The sequence below is a fragment of the Labeo rohita genome, chromosome 24, assembly GCF_022985175.1.
Source record: "Labeo rohita strain BAU-BD-2019 chromosome 24, IGBB_LRoh.1.0, whole genome shotgun sequence".
In the NCBI taxonomy this organism is placed as follows: domain Eukaryota; kingdom Metazoa; phylum Chordata; class Actinopteri; order Cypriniformes; family Cyprinidae; genus Labeo; species Labeo rohita.
Window position 1 is genome coordinate 8,797,167 of NC_066892.1, and position 6,536 is coordinate 8,803,702.

At 35.8% G+C, this 6,536-nt stretch overlaps 1 long non-coding RNA gene across 1 annotated transcript in view; it reads left to right on the top strand.

Annotated features, from left to right (window-relative positions):
- LOC127155586 (uncharacterized) overlaps positions 1 to 4,803 on the top strand; it is a 10,625-nt gene extending 5,822 nt beyond the window's left edge. Inside the window, exons 2-4 of the long non-coding RNA XR_007825623.1 lie at positions 347 to 412; positions 3,234 to 3,298; positions 4,336 to 4,803. This is a non-coding gene — a long non-coding RNA (uncharacterized LOC127155586). The remainder of the gene's footprint in view (positions 1 to 346; positions 413 to 3,233; positions 3,299 to 4,335) is intronic.
- The last annotated feature ends 1,733 nt before the right edge of the window (positions 4,804 to 6,536 follow it).

Below are 6,536 nucleotides of genomic sequence, written 5' to 3' on the forward strand. Positions count from 1 at the left end.
GTTTTCTGACGTTTAAAACGCAGTAAATAACACAGTTTGACAGTTAATAATACAATTAATAATTAATAATAATAATTATTATTATTATAATTATTACTTTTAACCAATTACTTTTGTCAGTTACTAATGATCTAGTAGTCAACAAAGAAAAGTGAAATGCATCCCAAAATCTTTAGCAATGTCAAGCATAGTATTTTTGTTTTTTTTTTTTTTTAATAACTCTGATGTAGTGTTGGAGTGTATGAAATACACATGTATATAGCAATAGTCAGTATGACTTTATCCTGTACATGGTTAACAAGTTGGCTAACACATTATTTAGTCAAATTTATTTGATTTCTTGCAGCTCTGCAGTGTGGTCCACTTGTCTTTGCACCCTGGAAGGGCAATGCTGTCACAAGGCAGTTTTTTTGTAAGTATTAATTAAACTACTAGTAAAATGGAAATGAAAAATTAAATTTAAGTTACGTAGTTTAGGGCAGACCTGGGCAAACTCGGTCCTTGAGGGCCGGTGTCCCTGCAGAGTTTAGCTCCAACCCTGATAAAACTCACCTGAACAAGCTAATCAGTGTCTTCAGGTTTACTAGAAAGTTACAAACAGGTGAGTTTTATCAGGGTTGGAGCTAAACTCCGTTGGGACACCGGCCCTCCAGGACAGAGTTTGTCCAGGCCTGCCCTAAACGGTGTAACTTAAATTTATTTATACTTTATTTATTTATTTTGCACTTTACTAGTTTCTTTATTTGAAAATTGTCAAACAGCATTATTTACGGTGTTTTAAACGTCAGAAAGCGCCGTCAGTTGCGTCACTCATTATCCCCTAAACCAGACCTGGGCGAATTCGGTCCTGGAGGGCCGGTGTCCCTACAGAGTTTAGCTCCAGCCCTGATAAAACTCACCTGAACAAGCTAATCAGTGTCTTCAGGTTTACTAGAAAGCTACAAACAGGTGAATTTTATGAGGGTTGGAGCTAAACTCTGTAGGGACACCGGCCCTCCAGGACCGAGTTTGCCCAGGTCTGGTTTAGGGGATAATGAATCCCACAACTGACGGCGCTTTCTGACGTTTAAAATGCCGTAAATAATGCCCTTTGATGATTTTCAAATAAAAAAAAATAGTAAAATGGAAAAGTTAAAAAAGAAAAAACAAATTTAAGTTACACTGTTTAGGGGATAATGAGTGCCACAATTGACGCCACTTTCTGTTATTTAAAATGCTGTAAATAACACGGTTTGACGATTTCCAAATTAAAAAACTAGTACAATGCAAAATAAAAAAATTAATATAAGTTACGCTGTTTAAGGGATAATGAGCGCTGCAACTGACAGTGTTTTCTGCATTTTAAAATACTGTAAATAACACTGTTTGACTATTTTCAATTTAAAAAACTAGTAAAATGGAAATGAAAAATTAAATTTAAGTTGCATAGTTTAGGGCAGACCTGGGCAAACTCGGTCCTGGAGGGCCGGTGTCCCTGCAGAGTTTAGCTCCAGCCCTGATAAAACTCACCTGAACAAGCTAATCAGTGTCTTCAGGTTTACTAGAAAGCTACAAACAGGTGAATTTTATGAGGGTTGGAGCTAAACTCTGTAGGGACACCGGCCCTCCAGGACCGAGTTTGCCCAGGTCTGGTTTAGGGGATAATGAGTGCAGCAACTGACGGCACTTTCTGACGTTTAAAATGCCGTAAGTAATGCCCTTTGACGGTTTTTAAAATAAAAAAACTAGTAAAATGGAAAAGGAAAAAAAGAAAAAACAAATTTAAGTTACATAATGAGTGCCACAACTGACTGCGTTTTCTGACGTTTAAAACACCGAAAATAACACTGTTTGACAATTTTCAAAAAAAAAAAAAAAAAAAAAAAAAAACTAGTTAAATGCAAAATAAAAAAAAAAAAATATAAGTTACACTGTTTAAGGGATAATGAGTGCCGCAACTGACACCACTTTCTGTTATTTAAAATGCCGTAAATAACACTGTTTGACTATTTCCAAATTAAAAAAACTAGTAAAATGGAAAAGAAAAAATAAATTTAAGTTACGTAGTTTAGGGCAGACCTGGGCAAACTCAGTCCTGGAGGGCCGGTGTCCCTGCAGAGTTTAGCTCCAACCCTGATTAAACTCACTTGAACAAGCTAATCAGTGTCTTCAGGTTTACTAGAAAGTTACAAACAGGTGAGTTTTATCAGGGTTGATGCTAAACTCTGCAGGGACACCGGCCCTCCAGGACTGAGTTTGCCCAGGTCTGCCCTAAACTACGTAACTTAAATTTATTTATACATTTTTATTTATTTATTTTTTTTTATTTTTTTTTCACTTTACTAGTTTCTTTATTTGAAAATTGTCAAACGGCATTATTTAAGGTGTTATTTATAATGTTTTACATGTCAGAAAGCGCCGTCAGTTGTGGCACTCATTATCCCCTAAACCAGGCCTGGGCAAACTCGGTCCTGGAGGGCCGGTGTCCCTGCAGAGTTTAGCTCCAACCCTGATTAAACTCACTTGAACAAGCTAATCAGTGTCTTCAGGTTTACTAGAAAGCTACAAACGGGTGAGTTTTATTAGGGTTGGGGCTAAACTCTGCAGGGACACTGGCCCTCCAGGACCGAGTTTGCCTAGGCCTGGTTTAGGGGATAATGAGTGCCACAACTGACGGCATTTTCTGACGTTTAAAACGCTGTAAATAACACAGTTAATACGATTAATAATACAATTATTTTAATAATAATAATAATAATAATAATTATTATTATTATTATTATTATTATTATTATTATTATTATTATTATTATTATTATTATTATTATTATGATGTTTGCATTCTGCTTCACGGTCGCGGTTAATACTGGATGTAGTCGCTTACTTAAACATGGCTGAGAAATACAGTTTCACTTGCGATGTAAATGGGTGGTTTGGGGTCAGAGATATTGGTAACATCACAGGTTATTAACTGTTAAGTAGGCGGAAAACCAGTTCTGTAGCATGGGGATTCATAAAAATAATTATGATGATAAAAATATGATTAGTGGACAATTACTTTTATCAGTTACTAATGATCTAGTAGTCAACAAAGAAAAGTAAAATGCATCCCAAAATCTTTAGCAATGTCAAGAATAGTATGTTTGTTTTTTCTAATAACATGTATATAGCAATAGTCAGTATGACTTTATCCTGTACATGGTCAACAAGTTGGCTAACACATTATTTAGTCAAATTTATTTGATTTCTTGCAGCTCTGCAGTGTGGTCCACTTGTCTTTGCACCCTGGAAGGGCAATGCTGTCACAAGGCAGTTTTTTGTAAGTATTATTTAAACTAATTTAATTTTTATTTACCGTCTAAGTCAAAAGTTTACATACACCTTGCAGAATCTGTGAAATGTTAATTATTTTACAGAAATAAGAGGGCTTATCATACAAAATGCATGCTATTTTTATTTAGTACTGACCTGAATAAGATATTTCAAATAAAAGATGTTTACATATAGTCCACAAGAGAAAATGATAGCTGAATTTATAAAAATGACCACATTCAAAAGTTTTTATACACTTGATTCTTAATACTGTGTTATTACCTGAATGATCCAGAGTCGTTTTTTTGTTTAGTGATAGTTGTTCATGAGTCCCTTGTTTGTCCTGAACAGTTAAACTGCCCGCTGAAATCTTGCAGGTCCCACAGATTCTTTTCTTCTTTGTTTTTTTTTTTTTTGTTTTTGTTTTTTTTGTTTTTTTTGCAGGCATTTTTGTGTGTTTGAACCCTTTCCAACAATGACTGTATGATTTTGAGATGCGTCTTTTCACACTGAGAACAACTGAAGGACTCGTATGCAGCTATTACAGAAGGTTCAAATGCTCACTGATGCTTCAGAAGGAAAAATTATCCAATAAGATATGTACAATTTTCTTATTTTGCCTAAATATCATATTTTTTCATTCAGAACTGACTTTCAGAAGCTACAGAAGATACTGTACTTACATGTTTGGCAGAAGACAAAATAAGTAAAATTTACCCTGATCTTTTCTGAAGCATCAGTGAGCGTTGGAACCTTCTGTAATAGTTGCATATGAGTTACTCAGTTGTCCTCAATGTGAAAAGATGGATCTCAAAATCATACAGTCATTGTTGGAAAGGGTTCAAATACACAAAAATGCTGAATAACCAAAGAATTTGTGGGACCTGAAGGATTTTTTTGAAGAACAGTGGGCAGTTTATGTGTTTCATCTACGCTACAGAATTTTTTTTATTTTTTTTTCCTCTTTCCCCATGCTGTCTGTTCATTTTTCTTGGTGCTGTGAATAACAGGTTATGTCTTATGTGTGTTCTATAACTGTTTCAGTTTCACCATGGGAATAAATATACTGCCAGGCAGGGAGTGAGCAGAAGATTAGGACGGTGGTGCAGAATGATGGCCATCAACCCTGCATGTCAACGGCTTCATTCAGTCAAAAATGTTTAAATGGAGGACTTCACAAAGAGGGTCAGTGGCTTGTTTCCGCCACCCACATGCCCTGCACCATACTAAAATGCATTGTTGGGGAAAGTCACTTTTAAAAGTAATGCATTACAATATTATAAAAGTAACTAATTGCGTTACTTTTTATGGAAAGTAATGCGTTACTTTACTTTTGCTTTACTTTTTATCTCTGGGAAGGGGTTGCTTGTGTTTTTAATAGAAAAGTTTCATTTTGGCAAATGTAAAAGCCTTTTCACACCAAAAGCCCCAGGCTTTGAGAAAAGTAAATTCACGTCTGTACAGTAGACCGCTGAAGAAAAAATGTCAACTCTTCAGAAATAAAAAAGGAAAACAAATGTTAGATTATCTTGAGTAATATTATGTAACTTGTAATGCGTTACCCCCAACACTGCTAAAATGTTTTGAAATGTTTTAATAAAAATAATTTTGTAAATATGTTTGGATTGTCTTTTGATTTGTAATGTTATTCTGAATTACAGTAGTATCACAATTTTACTAAATATTTGTACGTACTATTCCAACTACACAATACACAATAATAATTACAGTAGAACAGGGGTGCCCAACCCTGTTCCTGGAGATCGACTTTCCTGCAGAGTTTAGTTCCAACCCTAATCAGACATGCCTGTCTGTAATTATCAAGTGCTCCTTGAGATCCTAATTAGCTGGTTCAGGTGTGTTTGGTCAGGGTTGGAGCTGAACTCTGCAGGAAAGTCGATCTCCAGGACCAGGGTTGCGCACCCCTGAAGTAGAAACTAAATTACTAAGTACTGTAAAAATACAGTACAATACTGTTTTGACAGTATACAATACATTGTTCTACATACTGTAAAGATACATTACAGTACATTGCTGTAAAACAAATTACAGTAACTTGCTGGCAACCTTGCTGCCAATAACTTACTGTAAAAATACAGGAAAATTTTTAACCGTGTATGGTTAAACCTATCGTTTACACTAATCCGGCGTTTTCAACCCTCAAAAACTCTGCAGAGCCTGTTTTAGGCTCGGTTTACACTAGTGGGTTTTCGTTTTAAAACGGCTTTATAAATTGAAAACGATCCTCGTTTACTCCGCCATTTTCACTGCATTTCAGGGTATGCTTACACTAGTGCGTTTTTGTTTTAAGCCTAACGTTTACACTACTCCGGCATTTTCGACCTTCGAAAACGCTGCAGACTTCGTTTTAGGCCCCGTTTACTCTAGTGCATTTTTGTGTTAAAACGCATAACTTTTGCTACAGTTAAGTCTGTTGTTTACAATACTCCGGCATTTTCAACCCTCGAAAATGGAGTTTTTCAAAAATGCTGCAGATGCCGTTTTAGGGTCTTTTTACACTAGAGTAAATGTGGGCAGCCATGCTATAATTTTACACTGAACACAACCCCGTAGTTTTCAAACTACAACAGGTCTGCCGTGTTTTCGAGTGTCGAAAATGCTAGAGTACTGTAATCGTAGCAAAAGTTATGCGTTCACACTAGTGTAAACAGGGCCTTAGGCTACATTTACACTAGTGTGTTTTCATTTTAAAATGGTCCTCGTCTACACTGGCGTTTTCAATGTGTTTTAGAAACAATCTCTGTCTACACTACACAATCAAAAACGTGATGAGCATGATGTTATTGTTTACATGGTTGTCAAGGATACTCAGACCATCATTTTCAAAACTGGGTCTGCAGCATTTTCGAAAGTCTCAGTTTTTGAGCGTCTAAGGCTTAACCATCACAAAAGTTATGGGCTCCGGACGGAGCGAGTCTTAAGCTGTGTCTGAAATCGCTCACTCGTTCACTAAATCACTAATCCCTATATAGTGAATGGCCGTTGAGTGGACTATATCAGGAGGAGTGAACGAATTCGGACAGTGACGTACGTTGCACTTCACATGAGACGTACTGTTGCAGAAAACATCTTTGTCAAATATGTACTTTTTATTTTACATGTACCTTATTTTAGAAAATAATATGAACAGCAATAACACTTTAAATGACTTTGAGCTTTATGGTTTCATTAATGGTATTTGTTTGGTAATTGTTATATGTTCATAATCATTAAATACTATTAAA